This window comes from Pristiophorus japonicus, chromosome 11 (assembly GCF_044704955.1).
Source record: "Pristiophorus japonicus isolate sPriJap1 chromosome 11, sPriJap1.hap1, whole genome shotgun sequence".
NCBI classification, from domain to species: Eukaryota; Metazoa; Chordata; class Chondrichthyes; family Pristiophoridae; genus Pristiophorus; species Pristiophorus japonicus.
In genome coordinates, this window is record NC_091987.1 from 127,097,394 (window position 1) to 127,118,473 (window position 21,080).

Here is a 21,080-nt window from a genome sequence, read left to right on the forward strand (position 1 = left end):
CCCCGGTGGGTCGGGACCCTGCTGTAAAACCACCGCTGCGTCCTTTACCAAATGTCGCCGCTCAGCAGACCCGACACGCAGCGGTGGGGCATGCCAATTAAAATCATTAGTGCCTTGTTTACAGCCACTTAACAATGGATTTTTCCCAGCTTTTTGAATTTGACAAGTCGCCCACTGGTTTCCCACTGTGTCCGGACCTCGTCTATGAAGCTGAGGCGGGAGGTCACTGGCCATGGAATCAGCTGATGAGTTGACAGCTTCAAATGTCAAGTGAAAGCTCCCAACTGATTGAGAAATGTTCCCTTAACCACGAGCTTCTCTAAACTGCATTTCCACTACAGATGCAGAACGCTGCAAATCTTTACACAAGTCTCCATCCAGTCTGACCTCATTACCTCTCCCACCATTGACAGATCACTTCTGTCATCTCTACTTCACCTGCCATCTATTCCATCAGCATGGGTGCCATTGAAACTCTCTCACCTTGGTCCTCAGAATCCCACAACTATTAGCCCCAACACTAGCATCACCAGGCACACCAGCAGCACCAGACACACCAACAACACCAACCTTCTCCTCAATCAACTGATGCTGCACAAGGCACAGGGCATCAGCACCCAACCACATTGCTGCCTGGGAGGCTAGGGATGGCCTCACCATGGCCAGATTTACTTCACTTGACGCTGCATACCCTGGCTGCCACATGATGCGGCAGGTTGACACCACCCCACACCAACAATGTGAATCATCCCTACAATGCCCAAGCCATTCCTTTCACACTCATCAGCATTGGGGGAGGGGGGGGGGTTTGCGGGGGGTACCATTAGGTCTCACCATTCACTGCAACTCACTAAGCCACTTCCAAAGGTACACACAAATCTGTCCAACAACACAAAGTGTTGAAAATAAAGGTTTCAATGTTTGACACCATATTAACATAAACTTTACATGAACATTGGATAAAACACCCAAGTGCCTACCCTTGTGTGTTGTTAGTTGGTATGATTGCACTAGGATGAGGGTGCATGTGAGGGGTGACTAGTGAGATGGGATGTGATAATGTAGATTGGGAGGGATGGATGGAGGTGCAAGTTAAATTAGTGTGAGTAAGGATGTGCAGCAGTAGGGTTGGGAAGGCAGAGTGATGGAGATGTAATGAGAGGCACAGCAGGATGAGGTTGTACTAACATTTCGTGGGATCATTGAAACGTTTGCGGCATTGCACCCAGGTCCTCTTGACCACATCCTTACTTGTGCCCTCCTGTGCAATGTGCAACCAGGCTGTGTTGATCTCCTAGGGAGGTCTTCTCCGCCCATTGGAAGGAAAGAGAAGCCCTCCTGCTTGCTCTGACTCCCTCCATAAGCCTCTGTCCAGTGCTTGGCAGTATTTGCAGCACCTCAATGCTGTAGAACACAGACACCACAAATATCAAATTAAATTTGGCCATGATCCCTTTAAGGAAACCAGCTCATGTCGCGTCATCAAATGACATTACCACACCCGCTTCCTCTAATTGGCTGGAAAATGTGCTGGGCGGGCTTAACAAGCCAATCAAGGTCAATTCATTCTAAACTGCGGCCTGAATTTGTGACACCTAAACAAAATTATTGCGATATTTTACTGTTAATGCTGGTGCAGAATCGTACGTGCTTCGACTTTGCGTACACAGCAAACATGTATACACAGCAACATGTATACACAGCAACAGCGACGTTGATTCACACATGTATACAGGTAGCAGAGTTAAATTAAAAAGTAGGACCTCAAAGATAGTAATCTCAGGATTGCTGCCAGTGCCACGTGCTAGTCAGAGTAGAAATAGCAGGATAGCTAAGATGAATATAAAGCTTGAGGAGTGGTGCAGGAGTGAGGGATTCAAATTCCTGGGACATTGGAACTGGTTCCGGGGGAGGTGGGACCAGTACAAACCAGACGGTCTGCACCTGGGCAGGACTGGAACCAATGTCCGAGGGGGAATGTTTGCTAGTGCTGTTGGGGAGGGGTTAAACTAATATGGCAGGGGGATGGGAACCTATGCAGGGAGACAGAGGGAAGTAAAATGGGGGCAGAAGCAAAAGATAGAAAGAAGAAAAGTAAAAGTGGGCGGAATCCGTATTGCTATTCTGGGAGGAGCTCTTCAACCATAGGGAGGAGGCGGTTGAGGAGGATTCTTGCGATGACTTTCCCGTTGGTCGACAGCAGGGAGATTCCTCTGTAGTTACCACAGTCGAACTTGTCACCTTTCTTGATGATGGTCACGATTACAGCATCTCTGTGATCTCCTAGCATGATCTCCTCCTTCCAGATAAGAGAGATGAGGTCATGAATCCACAATAGTAGTGCTTCTCCGCCATGTTTTGGTGCTTCGGCAGGGATTCCATCTGCTCCTGATGCCTTGTTGTTCTTCAGTTGTCGGATGGCCGTTTTGACTTTGTGCCGGGTTGGGGTTGTGCTGTGATGGTGGCGGGTGGTATGCTGCAGGATGGAGTCGAAGACACTCACATTGAAGACAGAGTTTTGGTAAAGGAGATCCTCGAAGTGCTCCTTCCAGCGGGCACTGACTGCCTTTCTGTCCTTGATGAGCCAGCCGTTCTTGGCCAGCAGTGGGGTAGGGCCTTGGGTGCTTGAGTCGTAGGTCGTCTTGACTGCGCTAAAGAATCCTCGTACGTCATGCTTAGGGAGGTCGGAGATGCTTAGTGAGTATCCAACATGTGCCCTTTAGAAATGCCCTTAACAGTGTCAACCTGTCAAATATACATTAATATTGCACCTTAGGTGCAGCATGGAGAGGCCACTGGATTCATTGTACCTCCCATGGGCCATTGCCATCGTCTAGGGCCTCTCCAGGAGCAGACCCTCCAGCTGGCTGGGCTTTTCATATGTAAAACAGATGCAATTATAAGCGCAGCTGCAGGCCTCTCAGCCGTGTATTGGGCCTGCAAGGTCAGGGCATGCTGATGGAGGGAATCTGGCAGTGGGACATTGCACCAAATTTCAGCAGATACCCCTTCTACAGAGGCACAGGGCCAAATTCTGCCCACTTGGGTAATTGATTTTGGGAACATGACTTTGTGGGTGTCTGTTCCTTTCTGCTCTGCCCTGCGATTGGCGAATTTTGATGACTGAGGAACAGGGTAAAGGAAAACTAGCACTTCCTTATCATTGGCTTTATTTAAATGAGTGCGTTGAAGTCATCTCCTGTATCACATCGCCGTCAAATAAATCATCTAGTACCATTAATTCACAAGCACATCCTGGTTACACATATTACCTGTGCTATACATTCTTCCTTTAGTAACTTTCTTCTGTCAGATTAAGGTGGCTTAATCTGATATATTAGACAGCCCTAGAAACAAACATCACATTAGAAATTATTTATGGTTCTTAGGAATTGGTCAAATTAGTCAAGCCAAATAATTCAACAGTCATCATCATCATCATAGGCAGTCCCTCGGAATTGAGGAAGACTTGCTTCCACTCCTGAAGTGAGTTCTTTGGTGGCTGAACAGTCCAATATGAGAGCCACTGAGTCACAGGTGGGACAGATAGTCGTTGAGGGAAGAGGTGGGTGGGACTGGTTTGCCGCACGCTCTTTACGTTGCCCGCACTTGATTTCTGCATGCTCTCCGCGTTGAGACTCGAGGTGCTCAGCGCCCTCTCGGATGCACTTCCTCCATTTAGGGCGGTCTTGGGCCAGGGACTCCCAGGTGTCAGTAGGAATGTAGCACTTTATCAGGGAGGCTTTGAGGATGTCCTTGTAACGATTCCGCTGCCCACCTTTGGCGCGTTTGCCGTGAAGGAGCTCCGAGTAGAGCACTTGCTTTGGGAGTCTCGTGTCTGACATGCGGACTATGTGGCCTGCCCAGCAGAGCTGATCAAGTGTGGTCAGTGCTTCAATGCTGGGGCTGTTGGCCCAGACGAGGACGCTGATGTTGGTGCGCCTGTCCTCCCAGGGGATTTGTAGGATCTTGAGGAGACATCGTTGGTGATATTTCTCCAGAGACTTGAGGTGTCTGCTATACATGGTCCATGTCTCTGAGCCATACAGGAGGGCGGGTATTACTACAGCCGTGTAGACCATGAGTTTAGTGGCAGTTGAGAGGGCCTGGTCTTCAAACACTCTTTTCCTCAGGCAGCCGAAGGCTGCACTGGAGGCAGTGTTGGATCTCATCGTCGATGCCTGCTCTTGTTGATAGGAGGCTCCAAAGATATGGGAAGTGGTCCACGGTGTCCAAGGCCGCACCGTGGATCTTGATGACTGGGGGGGCAGTGCTGTGTGGTGAGGACAGGCTGTAGAGGACCTTTGTCTTACGGATGTTTAGCATAAGGGCCATGCTTTCGTATGCCTCAGTAAATACATCGACTATGTCCTGGAGTTCAGCCTCTGTATGTGCGTAGATGCTGGCGTCGTCCACGTACTGTTGCTTGACGACAGAGGTTGGGGTGGTCTTGGACCTGGCCTGGTTGAACAGGTTCCCACTGGTTCTGTAGTTTAGTTCTACTCCAGCGGGAAGCTTGCTGATTGTGAGGTGGAGCATGGCGGCGAGAAAGATTGAGAAGAGGGTTGGGGCGATGACGCAGCCCTGTTTGACCCCAGTCTGAATGTGGATTGGGACTATGATGGATCCATCGGTAAGGATCACGGCCTGCATGTCGTCGTGGAGCAGGCAGAGGGTGGTGACGAACTTTTGGGGGCATCTGAAATGGATGTTTCCACTGGTAGGGGAGACATCAGTTAATTCAACTCAGGGATTAACTAACAGCATGTAAATCTATATGACTTTATGAAGCTGCCTCTTTTTTGATAAATCGTTAACTTAATTAATTCAAGACTTTCTCACTGCTAATCAAATCATGTGAAGTGATTCATTGATTTGTTCACACAGCCCTTGGATAATCCAGCCTTATTGTCAGAGCATTCAAATAATTAGTCTAACAAATGGTAAATTATGTAGCGATCAAGTGAGCACAGCAGAGGTTATTTTTAACACAAGCATGGAATGAGACCATTGCATATTGACCATTAGAGGGACTGTTCTCACTGCACTGATTGCTTGAATTGCAAAGAATCAGATTACTTCAGTACACAGGTAATATTGCCATGGTAACAAATGTTATACACATATAAGAGTAAAGAGGCCTTACTGTACTTATATTGGGCCTTGGTGAAACTGCACCTGAAGTATTGTGTACAGTTTTGGTTTCCTTACCTAAGGAAGGATATTCTTGCCATAGTGGGAGTGTAACAAAGGTTCACCAGACTTATTCCTGGGATGGGGGTAATTGTCATATGAGGAGAGATTGAATAGGCTAGGCCTATATTCTCTAGAGTTTAGAAGATTGAGAGGTGATCTCATTGATACATACAAAATTCTTACATGGCTTGACAGAGTAGATGCAGGGAGGATGTTTCCCCTGCTGGGGAGTCTAGAACCAGGGGTCACAGTCTCAGAATAAAGGGTCGGGCATTTAGGACTGAGATGAGGATAAATTTCTTCACTCGGGGGTGGTGAATTTTTGGAATTCTCTAGTTCAGAGGCCTGTGGAGGCTCAGTTGTTGAGTATATTCAAGACAGAAATCGATAGATTTTTGGATATTAAGGGAATCAAAGGATATGGGGATAGTGCACACAAGTGGAGTTGAAATAGAAGATCAGCCATGATTTTTGAACATAACATAAGAAATAAGAACAGGAGTAGGCCATACAGCCCCTCGAGCCTGCTCCACCATTTAATATGACCATTGCTGATCCGATCATGGACTCAGGTCCAGTTCCCTGCCCGATCTCCATAACCCCTTATTCCCTTATCATTTAAGAAACTGTCTATTTCTGTCTTAAATTTATTCAATGTCCCAGCTTCACAGCTCTCTGAGGCAGCGAATTCCACAGATCCAAAACCCTCAGAGAAGAAATTTCTCCTCATCTAAGTTTTAAATGGGCAACCCCTTATTCTAAGATTATATCCTCTAGTTCTAGTCTCCCCCATCAGTGGAAACATCCTCTCTGCATCCACCTTGTCAAGCCCCCTCATAACCTTATACGTTTCGATAAGATCACCTCTCATTCTTCTGAATTCCAATGAGTAGAGGCCCAACCTATTCAACTTTTCCTCATAAGTCAACCCTCTCATCTCTGGAATCAACCTAGCGAACCTTCTCTGAACTGCTTCCAAAGCAAGTATATCCTTTCGTAAATATGGATAATAAAACTGCACACAGTATTCCAGGTGTGGCCTCACCCTGTACAACTGTAGTAAGACTTCCCCACTTTTATACTCCATCCCCTTTGCAATAAAGTTCAAGATTCCATTGACCTTCCTGATCACTTGCTGTACCTGCATACTAACCTTTTGTGTTTCATGCACAAGTATCCCCAGGTCCCGCTGTAAGGCAGCACTCTGCTATCTTTCTCCATTTAAATAATAACTTGCTCTTTGATTTTTTCTGCCAAAGTGCATGACCTCACACTTTCCAACATTATACTCCGTCTGTCAAATTTTTGCCCACTCACTTAGCCTGTCTATGTCCTTTTGCAGATTTTTTGTGTCCTCACACATTACTTTTTCTCCCATCTTTGTATCGTCAGCAAACTTGGCTACATTACACTTGGTCCCTTTTTCCAAGTCGTTAATGTAGGTTGTAAATAGTTGGGGTCCCGGCACTGATCCCTGCGGCACCCCACTCGTTACTGATTGCCAACCCAACAATGAACCATTTATCCCGACTCTCTGTTTTCTGTTTGTTAACCAATCCTCTATCCATGCTAATATACTATCCCCAACCCCGTGAACTTTTATCTTGTGCAGTAACCTTTTATGTGGCACCTTGTCAAATGCCTTCTGGAAGTCCAAATACACCACATCCACTGGTTCCCCTTTATCCACCCTGTTCGTTACATCCTCAAAGAATTCCAGCAAATTTGACAAACATGACTTCCCCTTCATAAATCCATGCTGACTCTACCTGACCAAATTTTGCTTTTCCAAATGTCCTGCTACTGCTTCTTTAATAATGGACTCCAACATTTTCCCAACCACAGATGTTAGGCTAACTGGTCTATAGTTTCCTGCTTTTTGTCTGCCTCCTGTTTTAAATAGGGGTGTTATATTTGCAGTTTTACAATCTGCTGGGACCTCCCCAGAATCCAGGGAATTTTGGTAAATTACAACCAATGCATCCACAATCCCTGCCGTTACTTCTCTTAAGACCCTAGGATGCAAGCCATCAGGTCCAGGGGATTTTTCTCCCTTTAGTCCCATTATCTTACTGAGTACCACCTCCTTAGTGATTGTGATTGTGTTTGTGTTAAGTTCTTCCCCCCCTATAGCCCCTTGACACGCTATTGTTGGAATATTGTTAGTGTCCTCTACCGTAAAGACGGATACAAAATATTTGTTCAGAGTTTCTGCCATCTCCATGTTCCCCATTACTAATTCCCCAGTCTCATCCTCTAAGGGACCAACATTTACTTTAGCCATTCTTTTCCTTTTTATATACCTATAGAAACTCTTGCTATCTGTTTTAATATTTCGTGCTAGTTTACTTTCATAGTCTATCTTCCCTTTCTTAATCATGGTGCAAAGAAAGGTGCAGCCTTTCTTTGCTGCTGTTGTTGTTATTATTGTTCTCACTGTTGTAACTGTTCTCAAATGTAAATTTTTTTGTAAGTAATGTAAATTTACAAGTTTAATAGTTAGTAATTGATCTTAAAGTTTTTACGTGATCTTAGAGTTTGTAAGTGATCTTAAGTGAAAACTTTAAAGTTTGATACAAGAATATGTTTATTAAAGTTAAGTACAAACAAATATTTGTTAAACTTTTGAATAAAATATATTTTAAATTATAACTGAATCATTTCCATGATTTGTTTGATTATTAACACAACTTTTGAAGTAAACAAGAATCATTTCCATCATTTGTTCCATTAACACATCACAACATTACAGAACAGGTCCAAACAGTAAACATGGTCCATGTGGAATAGCCGCCACTGAGCCTTCAGGCAGCAAAGCGTTCACGGATAAACTGTTGGTGCAAGGCTCAAGCGATTGTTAAAGGGGAATGACGGCCCGCCCTCCTCTGCTGTCGTGCTCCAGGTTCAGGTTGTTACATTGCTGCCTCATCCTCGTCCTCCTCCTCATCATCTGCATCATCCTCATCATTATCATCAGCCACTCTCACCTCAGGTGGGTCTTCTACTACCATCTGCTGCTGCCTCATGATGGCTAAGTTATGCAGCATGCAGCACACAACAGTGAACTGACCAACAATTTCAGGGGAGTGCAGCAAGTAGCCTCCAGGCCTCCAGGCATCGGAAACGCTGTTTCAAGATGCCAATGGTCCTCTCTATGATGCCGTGCGTCGCAATGTACGACATGTTGTATTCCCGGTCTGCTTCCATCCAGGTTACGCATTGGGGCATCATGAGCCAGGTGGCGAAGCCATACCCTTTGTCTCCCAGCAGGCAGCTCTGTCCTTCTGGCTGCTGCTGAAACATGGCAGATATAGCGCTCTTGCGTAGAATGAACGCATCATGGGTGCTTCCAGGATATCTTACATCAACTGACATGATGTGATGCATGTTTTCACACACGAGCAGCACATTCACAGAGTGGAAGCCTTTTCTGTTCCTGTACATCTCGGAATCCTTCAAAGGTGCTCGCAAGGCGATGTGGGTACAATCAATGCAGCCCTGTACCTTTGGGAAGCCAGCAATCCTGGAGAAGCCCACAGCCCTATCATGCATTGCCTGGGTGGTCATGGGGAACTTTATGTAGTCATTCCTCCGGCATATAGTGCAGCAGTCACCTGCCGAATGCAGACATGTGTTGCATCTTGAGAAATGGCGCACACATCCCCAGTTGTAGCTTGGAACAATCCGGGTGCATAGAATGAAAGTGCAGCTGTAACCTTCACTTCAACTGACAAAGCAGTCCTCCTGATGCTTCTAGGTTACAGGTCTGCTTTTAGCAACTCACAGATCTCAGTTACAACTTCTTTGTGAAAACGCAGCCCTCTGACACAGTCTGCATCATTCAGGTGCAGGTACGAATGCCTGTCTCGATATACCCGACATGGGTAAGGAATCCTGCCCATCATCCTATGGGCTCTGAGGTTCCTGATGCGATGACGTCTGATGTATCTTTAGATGCTCTAATAATGGCTCCACGAGGCAGTGTGTTGTACTTGAACTGCAGTGACCTTAGTCCTTTATTAGTTAACTCCAGAGTGAGGATCACACCTGGGGCCTGCCTTTTATACTAGGCCAGGCACATCTGTACAGTTAACCTACGAGTCTCCCACTGCTGTGCCCTCTGGTAGCACAACTTGTGATAGTACCAACAGTAACCATGTAGGATACATGACATCACTCCCCCCTGAACCCTCAGTGCAAATCGCCTCTGCATTGACTGCACTGGGTTTAGCTCTATCTGGGTTCTGTCTGGTTGACCTTGGGTGAGTAGTTGGTGCAGTAGCGTGCTGGTGGTTGCTGTTTGTGTGTGTGTGTGTGTTTCTAACCACTCCATTCTCCCCCCCCCCCCCTCCCCTCCCATATCGATGTGGCAGGGGCTCCTGACATTCGTGTACATTCAAGTTCAGGTAAGTGGGTTTTGCATTTTTTTTTGTGTGGTTCCGTGGTGCGACAGGTACATTAGATGCCTTATCGATGCGGTGACCAGTGCATGAGGACGAGCTAGTTCCAGAGTTGCTGGGTTGTGTCCCTGCAGTCTGGTGGCAGTTCAGTGCCCGGTGCTGGCAGTGGGAACCCGGTTGGCTCACGTAGCCTGCTCTCGGGGTTGTTTCTGTGGTCCCTAGCGTCTGGCTGGTTCACAGGTGTCTATGACCTCCCTGTCCTTTCTCTGCACCCTCGGTCACAGCTGCTCCCTGAGCAGCTGTCGTCTAGCAGTGCACAGGGAACTGCTTGTGGCCACATTTCATGGTGCATGACTTTGGTCCCCAGGACACCGGCTACAGCATTGGGTAGCTTGCTGGACCTGTGTGCACCCGATGGGTGTTTGCCCGCTGCATTGGCTGTGTGCAGTGGAAATCCTGCATCGCACAGCTTTTCCTTACTTACGATGGACACTCTGTGGGTCCAATCACGATCGCGCGACTTTTCCTCGCTGGTTGCATATGCACAGTTCAGATTATCAATTACACATTGTACATAATCGCGCGACTTTTCCTCACTGGTTGCATGTATACAATTCAGATTATCAGTTACACATTTTACAAGATCAGTTACACATTTTACATAATCAGTTACACATTTTATCTCCGACTTACAGTTACTATTACATTGCTTGAGTGTGTGGAACTGTCCCTTTAATTGTAATGGGTTGCAGGCCTCCTTTAAGAGAGCCTTGCTTGCTTTACCCCTATGGTGTATGTAGGCACCTTTAGTAATGACTCCACAAGGCAGGGTATGGTGCTTAAACTCTCCAGACTTGCAGTCCTTTATTAGCAGCTCCTGAGTGCTGACAACAAGCTGTGTGTTCCTTTTTATACTGGGTTACCTGCCGTGTGCAGGCAAACCCTGGGTCTCCAGCAACAGCACCCTCTAGTGTACCGGTGAGGTGTGTACAGTACAAGGGTACATTCAATGCTGCATACAGTGTTACAGACATCACACAGTGAACAGGCATACATAAACAACAATACTCCCCCCACTGAGCATTTTTCATATCCTAGTTATCATGACCAGGGGAGGTGATCAGTGGTGGGTTATAGAAGGTTGTGGTGAGGGTTGTGTAGTTGCCAGGTGTGACCCCTGTGCTTGAGGCTGGCCTCATACGTTTCCCCTCCCTCACACACAGTGGGTGTCACTGTTGTGGGATCCCTCGGGGAGGTAGTCACGGCAGCAGTGGGTGGTGTGTATACACTGTGATGTGGGTAGTTGTGGGGTGGTGGGCAGGGCCACAAGACTGGGTGGGCTCCTTGTCCACCAATGGGGATGAGGGTCAGGTCATCCCAGGGTTTGCCAGGGAAGCTGGAGGGTATTGGCCTCATGCTTCTGGTATCGGCCCTGATGGCCAGGGGCTGTAGGGCTGGTCTGGTGCCAGTTGCCATTGGTGGTGGCTGGGCTGCCCATTGACCACTGTCCCTGTAGTGGGTCTGCTCCCACTGCATGTGTGTGTGTCCTGCAAGGGGCATCACATTCGATCCAAAGGTCCAGGCTACATGGTCAGGTAGCCTGCTGGACCTGGGGGTCTCCCACAGGGGGATTCCATTGGCATTAGCATGGTCCCTGTAGGACCTAATGTCCTTTGGCAGTGTCCTACCGGTATACATGACACCTTGGCTCTGATCACACATAGTTGAGCCTGCATTATACATTCTCACACTTGCATCACTTTTGGGTGTCTTGGTTTCAACAGACATGGTTACATTAGGCATTTCACAATCTCTATCATTATTGTTAAGCATAATAAACTTGTTCTTAACCTTACTTACACCTGCATTCATCTCATTTGTCACATTAGTTAAACCAGCATCACAATTCATGGTTACATTGCATACATTTTCATACTTGCACCCTTTAATTGCATCTTTAGCTTTAAAGACCGTGTACTCAAATGGTTGGAACTTCCCTTTTAAATTATTTTTGTTACCGGTCTCCATTAAGGGAGCTTTCAAATCCGATTGGTTGCTCGATGTCACATGATGCTCCTCCATGTTGACTCGCATTTTGAATGCAGGTCTGCTGTTCACCAAGCAGCAGCCATTTTGTGGTGCTCCTTTCTTCCACGTTCTTGTGGTGCTGCAGCCATTTTGTGGTCTTGTTTCAGGCAGGCTGTGGTGGTATTTTTTTCCACAGCACCCCTTTGCCCGATGTGGACCCGGTTCATCCAATTCCTGCCTAGCAGCGTGAGACCGTCGCTGGCTACAATCCACAGGGGGAGTTTGTGCAACACGCCGCCCTGGGAGACCTGGACGTCTACACTGTCAACGATTTGGATTTTACCTTTGGTGTAGGTGAGCAGCTTTGCCTGGACAGGAGACAGTTTTGGTCGAGTGGCAGGATTCCTCCAAATTTTTTCAAAGGTCTTTTGGCTCACCACAGACTGGCTTGCCCCTGTGTCGATCTCCATGGAGACTGGGACCCCGTCGATGTCCACTTCCATCATCTACAGAGAACCTCCGGTGGAGCAGGTAAAGATTCCATACTCCTCTCCCAGGGTTAGAGCAGCTACATCTTCATCGGTGTCGGAGCCCCGGTGATTAGCCAACTCATCAGAGACACAGTGAGTACAGCCTTTTCTGCACATTCTCTGAAGGTGCCCTTTCTGTTTGCAGCCTTTGCATGCATAGTCTTTGTAGCGGCACTGGTGGGCCCTGTTGTTTCCTCCACAGCGCCAGCACAGGGCCATCCGGTTTGTTCCATGTGGCGGACTCAAGGTTGCGGGACTCGGGGCAGCATTTCTGCCATTAGAAGTGTCCATGCGGTGCACTGCGCTCACTGGTTTAGAGTCCTGGGTCAGTATTCGCCTGGAATCGCTGGCCGAAACCATGTAGGCCTGGCTCACTTGAACTGCTTTCTGTAGAGTGACCGTAATGTCAGCCGAGAGCAATTTGTATTGGAGGCCTTCATGGCCGATTCCAATGACAAATATGTCCCTTTGTGCTTCATTAAGGTGGTCGCCAAACTCACACGGTGCAGCTAGTCTTCTTAAGTGTGCAGCATATTTGGCAATTTCTTGGCCCTCAGGTCACGGGTAAGTGTAGAACCGGTGCCTGGCTGTGAGGATACTTTCTTTCGGTTTTAGTTATTCCTGTATGATTGTTACAAGTTCCTCATAGCTCTTGGTGGTTGTCTTCTCCGGGGCTAGTAAGTCCCTGACGAGACCGTAGATGGTGGGCCCTCAACTGCTAAGCAGGATGGCCCTGCTTTTGTTCGGTAGTGTGGCCGGTGTGTCCCCGTCCAGGTCGTTGGCTATGGAGAAGTGTTCCAATCTTTCCACAAAAGCGTGCCAATCCTCCCCCTCCGTAAATTGCTGAAAGTTGCTAAGGTTAGATATGTTGAGCGTGTAGTTTGTGATCCCGTATTCCAGTCGCCAGTTGTGGTGTATGCAGGCACCTTTAGTAATGACTCCACGAGGCAGGGTATGATGCTTAAACTCTCCATACTTACAGTCCTTCATTAGCAGCTCCTGAGTGCTGACAGCAAGTGTGTTCCTTTTCATACTGGGTTACCTGCCGTGTGCAGGCACCCCTGGGTCTCCAGCCACAGCACCCTCTCGTGTACCAGTGAGGTGTGTACAGTACAAGGGGTGGGTACATTCAGTGTTGCATACAGTGTTACAGACATCACACAGTGAACAGGCATGCATACACAACAACCCCAATCCACTTTTCTGTTTGGTGCCACGTGTTGCTCCATCAGCGCTGCACCTCGTGGTCTGGCCGCGGCATCTTTGTCTTCAGCACATCGCCTCATGGTTTGGGCGCCATCTTTCCTCCATCCACGATGTCAACTGCGGTGATCCTCTTCTCCCTGGGTTCTGCCCCCACAGTTGGGAAGTCGTTTCTGGATCCGATTTTCTTCCTCCGGAGTCCTGCCACTGGAGCCTGGAAGGTGTGATCGGGTCGTCTCAGCTGGATCATCTCCACGCAGTCATGCTGAGCGGTCTGTGTCTCGGGTGCTTTGCTAGTCTGCTCTCCGGTGCCAGGTCCACTCTCAGGTGAGGGCTTGATTTGCCTCTGATCGCAGAGGGTTGAAACCTTCCCACTTCCAATGGATCTTCTTCATCCACCTTCTGCTGAGCAGCGTTGGTCCATCACCTGCAACAATCCACAGAGGTAACTTGGTCGTTGTCTTCGCTGTTGCCAGCAAGTCCCTGACGAGGCCATAGACGTTGGGCCCAATTGGTTAGCAGGATAGTGTGGTGCTTATCAGCCAGTTCGGTCGGGTCGTCTCCTGGCAGGTCGTTTGCTGTGAAGAAATGTTCTAGCCTCTCCACAAAGGTGTCCCAATCATCACCATCGGCGAACTGCTGCAACGTACCCAGGGTAGCCATTTCGCATGAAAGTTCGTAATCTCGTCGCCAGTTGTTGTGTCCTTAGATGCTCTAGTAATGACTCCACGAGGCAATGTGTTGTACTTGAACTGTAGTGACCTTAGTCCTTTATTAGTTAACTCCAGAGTGAGGATCACACCTGGTGGCCTGCCTTTTATACTAGGCCAGGCACACCTGTACAGGTAACCTACAAGTCTCCCACTGCTGTGCCCTCTGGTGGCACACCTTGTGATAGTACCAACAGTAGCCATGTAGGATACATGACAACGTCAAAGCAATTGTATCCTCCGCAGCACCATGATGCAAAAGGCTTGCACAAGATATGGCATTATCAGTATTGTCCCCATGCTTAAATTTTACCTTTGCAAGCAGCTCAAAATGGCAGGCAGGCAGTACAAGGTTCTTTGTTCTCTCTCCCCACAAGTTGGGGAAACCCCCCCAGGCTATATTTGATGCGTAGAACAGCCTTGTGATGGCTTCCAATCGCCTTCTACAGCACTCCACCCACCCAGGCTTGATTTGATGGGTAGTGCAGGCTTCCAATCGCCTTCCACAGCCCCCCACTTCTCCCCCGGGCTTCTTTTGCAGCCGAGCCCCGAATTCCTGTGTCTGGGCGTGGGATCGATTTTGCCGGCCGACGCTCTGACCCTCCAGCCCTGTTTGCAGACGTTCAGTGGTGGCGTGTCAGTTGAAAAAAATTTGAAAACTTAGTTATAAGGTAAAAAATATAATCTTTATTATGCATATTGAAGTTTTCTTGTCTCCCTCCAAAACTTTGCTGGCTGAAAAACAATGGCGTCTTGCTGTGCCGATTTTTCAATGTGCGCTGCTTTTTCTGAACTCACCAGAAGGTTTTTCTGGAGTGGTCACATACACCGACCTAGGAGAAATTTTTGGGGGGCAAACTTCCATAATTGACAAAAACTGGTGCAGACATCAGGTTATGCCCCCTATGACGCAAAAAAAAACGAACCTAAAAAAATCGTAACTAACTGAGTTACGCTGGCACACATTCCTTGGGGAAACTTTCATTTTTTAACTTACACCAAAAAAAGCGGCACGTGCCAAAAAAAACGTCGCAACTCACTGGGAAAAATTGAGCCCCTAATCTGGGGAGTTGAGGGAATGCACAATTAACCTCAGAGTCTTTGAGCTAAGGAGCAGAAAAATCAGCCACATTCTCCAAACAAATGTGTAGTGCAAAAATGTCTATTGATTAATAGGTAGATAGTGGATGATTTGCGGTGGACACGATCACATTGAATGAAGTTAATGTATTCCGCTTACCGAATACTAAGCATGTTCAAGTTTGAAAACTGTACAGTACACAATTACATACATGCAAATCATCCTCCCTTTAAGATCTGGGTACTTTGGTGGCAGTTTAAACTCCATGGCTGTGATTCTTTTCACTAAGGTCGCAACACAAGTTGGATCAACCTCAGACCTCAGTAAGAGATGTTCGATAATGCTATTGTCCCTTGCACTGGGAGGAAAGCTTAAAATACAGTCCGCCTGCTTAAGTTCTGCTCACAGCACAATGACTAATGGAATTCATTGTTTTTTTTTCATTGTAATTGGTGAAATCTTAGAAAAGGTTGAAACTCAGTAACTCCTTTGACGCTCACTAAATTTCATTGTGTAGGTGACATACTCTTTTATGGCTGTTATGACTCAAATCTCAATTCCACGCACACATTCACAACACACACACACACACACACAGGAACAAACACGAACAAACAGATGAGACGTGAATTGTTAAACGCCTCAATAAAAAGACAAGGCCATGGACCTTTGTGACAAGGCTTGTGTATGTGAACCAAGTTGGCTCGATTTTCAGTGGGCTCAAGAAAAAATCCAGAACTTATGAACTGTAGTGTTAATATTGTACAGACACAAAATAAGTAAATGTTGACACAGCGGCTTAGCAGAGCAAGAACCATGCGGCTAGATTTTGTTCAGAATATAATTACAATATCATCGCTACATAGGAAAAATTGACTCATTCTGGTAGTAAAATAGGGCACTGTTTTTAGAAGTTGGGAGCCATGTGACTGTGAGATATTTTATTTTTTGCTAACAGTTTATTAGCATACAGCATCTATATGACTGGAAAAGGATATTGGTTTTGCTGACTAGAAACTGGAGTGATGTGAGATGATAAGGTTGGTTAGGGGAATTTTTGGGGCTATAGTGGCCAAGTCAAACTGAACCCAAGCCTGTGTGTAGGTGTAAACATCAGACACAATTCATTTACGTACTTAAAGTTTCTAAAAGTTTAACATTACCACAGATAACATAACGTTAACTGCAATTCAACAGTGCTGGAGCAAGAACCGAATGTTTATTTTATTTAGCAAAAACTAATGTTTGCTTTACTTTTGGGCAGTTAGCCTCCTGAACTGCAAGAATATTCAAAGACATCAAAGACTGTCAGCAACCTCAAGGTTAAAATCAACTATCTTTCATAGAATCATAGGGCTGGAATTTGCATGGCATCTCCACCCGGTTTCTCAGCGGCATTGGTTGGTTTGGGCGAAAACCAGGTCGGCGAAAATTTACAAAGAGTTCCACCGGCGGTTTCGAAATACCGCTGGGGGGCGGACTGCCGGCGTGCACCATCCATAAACTGCTACCGCCAAAGTTTTGACTCAGCGGTGACCCGTAGGTAAGTAGGAAAGAAAACACCCATGAGAAGCACGGGAGCTGGGCGGTCGGTAAGTTGCCCTGCAAAAAAAGGTAAGTTAATGGGCTTTTAATAATTATTTTAAAATTATTTTACAGTGATTAAGTTGAAAAGGGTCCTGAGAATATTTTCTGATTTTTTATTTTATGTTTTTGGAAAAAATACTTTTTGTGCTTTCCCCCTTCCAAAGCCCAACCCACAGCCTCGGTCTAAATTTTAGGAATTACCACCCATTTTGTTTAAGAACCGCCCAATCGGCCCAAGATTGCATTTTCCGCCAAGAATCGGGGTGTAAAGTTAATTTTTTTTCGCCAGGCGGAATTTTTTTCCTTTTTTGGTGGAATTTTTCGCCCGCGGTAATTTTCAAATCTTAACAATATTTTGGGCGGCAATACAGCACTGGCGGATTTTGGGGAATTTTTAGCCCATAGAATGATACAGCACAGAAGGAAGCCATTCGGCCCATCAAGTCCACCAGAGATACTTAGCTTAACTGTATTTCAAATACTGCACAAATATTTGCAGCATTTTATATATATATATATTCATGGGCGTCGCTGGCAAGGCCACATTTATTTGTCCATCCCTTGATGTCCTGGAAAGGTGGTAGTGGACCATCTTCTTGAACTGCTAGCGGTTTGATACAACTGAGTGGCTTGATAGGCCATTTCAGAGGGAAGTTAAGACTCAAATTTGCGGATGACACTAAGTTGGGTGACAGTGTGAGCTGCGAGGAGGATGCTATTAGGCTGCAGAGTGACTTGGATAGGTTAGGTGAGTGGGCAAATGCATGGCAGATGAAGTATAATGTGGATAAATGTGAGGTTATCCACTTTGGTGGTAAAAACAGAGAGACAGACTATTATCTGAATGGTGACAGATTAGGAAAAGGGAAGGTGCAACGAGACCTGGGTGTCATGGTACATCAGTCATTGAAGGTTGGCATGCAGGTACAGCAGGCGGTTAAGAAAGCAAATGGCATGTTGGCCTTCATAGCGAGGGGATTTGAGTACAGGGGCAGGGAGGTGTTGCTACAGTTGTACAGGGCCTTGGTGAGGCCACACCTGGAGTATTGTGTACAGTTTTGGTCTCCTAACTTGAGGAAGGACATTCTTGCTATTGAGGGAGTGCAGCGAAGATTCACCAGACTGATTCCCGGGATGGTGGGACTGACCTATCAAGAAAGACTGGATCAACTGGGCTTGTATTCACTGGAGTTCAGAAGAATGAGAGGAGACCTCATGGAAACGTTTAAAATTCTGACGGGTTTAGACAGGTTAGATGCAGGAAGAATGTTCCCAATGTTGGGGAAGTCCAGAACCAGGGGTCACAGTCTGAGGATAAGGGGTAAGCCATTTAGGACCGAGATGCGGAGAAACTTCTTCACCCAGAGAGTGGTGAACCTGTGGAATTCTCTACCACAGAAAGTAGTTGAGGCCAATTCACTAAATATATTGAAAAGGGAGTTAGATGAAGTCCTTACTACTCGGGGGATCAAGGGTTATGGCGAGAAAGCAGGAAGGGGGTACTGAAGTTTCATGTTCAGCCATGAACTCATTGAATGGCGGTGCAGGCTAGAAGGGCTGAATGGCCTGCTCCTGCACCTATTTTCTATGTTTCTATGTTTCTATGTTTCAACCACATAAGCGTGGAACTGGAATCACACATAGGCCAGACCAGGTAAGGATGGCAGGTTTCCTTCCCTAAAGGACATTAGTGAACTAGTTGGATTTTTATGAGAATCCAACATATGTTATATCAGACAATTTTCAAACTGAACTCACATTCCCTGAATTATTAGTCCAGGCCTCTGGATTATAAATCCAGTGACATAACCACAATGCTACTGTACCCCAGCATGCACTGGTCAAGGCTGAAATATCCTCAGCTTTAATTGCTTCTCACTGCTTTGCATAGTAACAATTAACATGACAGGGCATCTCTATAACATCAGTGTTATAATTTAACTTACCTAACTTAGTCAAAATGCTTCTCTTCGCTCCAGCTCCATCTGCCTGTTTACAGTGTTGGATCTAATTCTACTGATCAAACCTGAATTCAATCCACAACCCCTAATCATTTACACTATAGCTCTCACTCAAATCAAGACACCATGTTGCAGTTGTTGTGTATGTATATACCCTGTACACTCAATGTACAGTTACATAAGACCAATGAATGTATCTTTACACTGTATACAATATACCTGTACCACCAGAGGGTGCAACAGGTGGAGACCTGGACGTCACCTGCACACCGCAGGTAACCAGGTATAAAAGGGAGCCCACCTTACTATAACCTCATTCAGGAGCTGCAATAAATGGACTAAGGTCACAACAGTTCAAGTGCAATACCTTACCTCATGGAGTCATTACTAGAGTGCCTGCAAACACTACAATTGGTGATGAGAATATGAATTCCACGCGAAAAATGGCTAACCTTAGCAACTTTCAACAATTCGCTGATGAAGATTGGGATGCCTTTGTGGAAAGGCTAGAACACGACTTCATCGCGAACGACCTGGCTGGAAACACACCGACCTCGCTGGCTGATAAGCGCAGAGCCATCCTGCTCAGCAGTTGTGGGCCCACCGTTCATGGCCTTGTCAGGGACCTGCTAGCCCCAGAGAAGACGACAACGAAAACATTTGTGGAGCTCGTAACCCTGACACAGGAACGGCTTAAGCCAAAAGAGAGCATCCTAACAGCCAGACACCGGTTCTACACACACCTGCGGCCCGAAGGCCAAGAAATCGCAAAATATGCTGCAGACTTGAGGCAATTGGCTGCACCATGAGATTTTGGTGACCACCTCACCAACGCACTGAGGGAATCGGCCACGAAGGCCTCCTCCACAGGCTGCTCTCTGCGGACACCACCATCAACCTGCAGAAAGCAATTAACGTGAGCCAAGCGTTCATGGTCTCAGCCTGTGATTCTATAAGGATAATGACTCAACCCCAGGACTCCAACACGGCAAGTACAGTGAACCAAATGGTGCCTTTCAGAGACAAGACTGTGACCCCGAGCCCCGCAACCCTGAGTCTGCCGCAGGGGGCCAGCCGGCCAGTCCCATGCTGGCACTGTGGAGGAAATCACAGACCCCACCAATGCAGATAGAGACTAAAATTGCAAGGGCTGTAACACTAAAGGCCATCTACAGCAAATGTGAAAAATAAAATTTACTCACCGAGTCGCTGAAGAGTTGGCCAATCACCCGGGCTCCAGTGCTGATGAAGACGAAGAAAGAGTCCAGGAGGCAGCTCAGCCCCAGGAAGAGGAGGGGGAGTGTTTACCTGCTCCACCGAGAGTTCCCCGTTGAAGATAGAAGTTGAAATCAACGGTATTCCAGTCTCGATGGAGGTCGACACAGGGGCGAGCCAATTGCTGATGAACCAGGTGGCCTTCGAGAAACTCTGGGACAACCCTAGCGAACGACCTAAAATGCTACCAATCCAGGTGAAGCTGCTCACTTACACAAACGACACCATCCCAGTCGTTGGCAGCATGGATGTCCAGGTGTCCTACGGCGGCGCGATGCACAAGTTACCTTTGTGGATCGTTGCTGGTGATGGTCCAACGCTGCTAGGAAGAAGATGGATGAAGCAAATCCAAATCTGTTGGAGTTGGGAAAGCCTCCAGGCCCCGGCGATCGTTGTCCTAGGTGGCCCCAAATTTGGATCCATCGCAACACCTGAAGATCCTACTGTCCACCTCGACTGCACGGCGACGACACAGACCGCAATACCCAATAGCGAGATGATCCAACCCAAATGGACAGAACACACCTTCCGGGCCGTGGCAGAACTCAGAAGGGAGCAGATCGGCGCAGAAGGTATTTCCCCAGCTTCAGTGGCAGAACCTGGGGAGAGAAGGATCACCGCAGCCTACCACGAGGCAAATTGGCTGAAATCAAGATGGCGACGACCAGACCACGAGGGGCAGCGTTGAGGGAGCAACAAGTGATGCCGAGCAGCGAACCGGATTGGGGTAAAGATTGCAAGGCCTCTTAAAGAAGACCGGCAACCCAGAACAATTAAAGGTACAGTTCCACTTTTTGTACAGAGATGCCGGTGATACTAATGTGAGACACGTAATTAACAAATGCAAGTATTTAACTGTACCGTTGAACAGCGATGCCGGTAGGATACGCGGAAAAGGTGTAATTGATGAACGCAAGTATCTAAATGTAACATTGTATGGCGATGCTGGTAATATACAGGGAAAATATGTAATTGAGCGTAAAGATGTAATTGACAAATTTGAACTCGTACCTGAAAGCGATCGGAGCCAATGTATCATGACTGTAAATGATGGAATAATGTGTGATGCCGGGTTCAAGATGCTCGCCAACAAAACCAAGGGCAATCCC

The 21,080-nt window shown here is 46.9% G+C and overlaps 1 long non-coding RNA gene across 8 annotated transcripts in view; it reads left to right on the forward strand.

Moving 5' to 3' along the window:
* Positions 1–21,080, forward strand: part of LOC139276269 (uncharacterized) — a 96,484-nt gene that overhangs the window by 25,113 nt on the left and 50,291 nt on the right. The gene's annotated exons all lie outside the window — the stretch shown is intronic.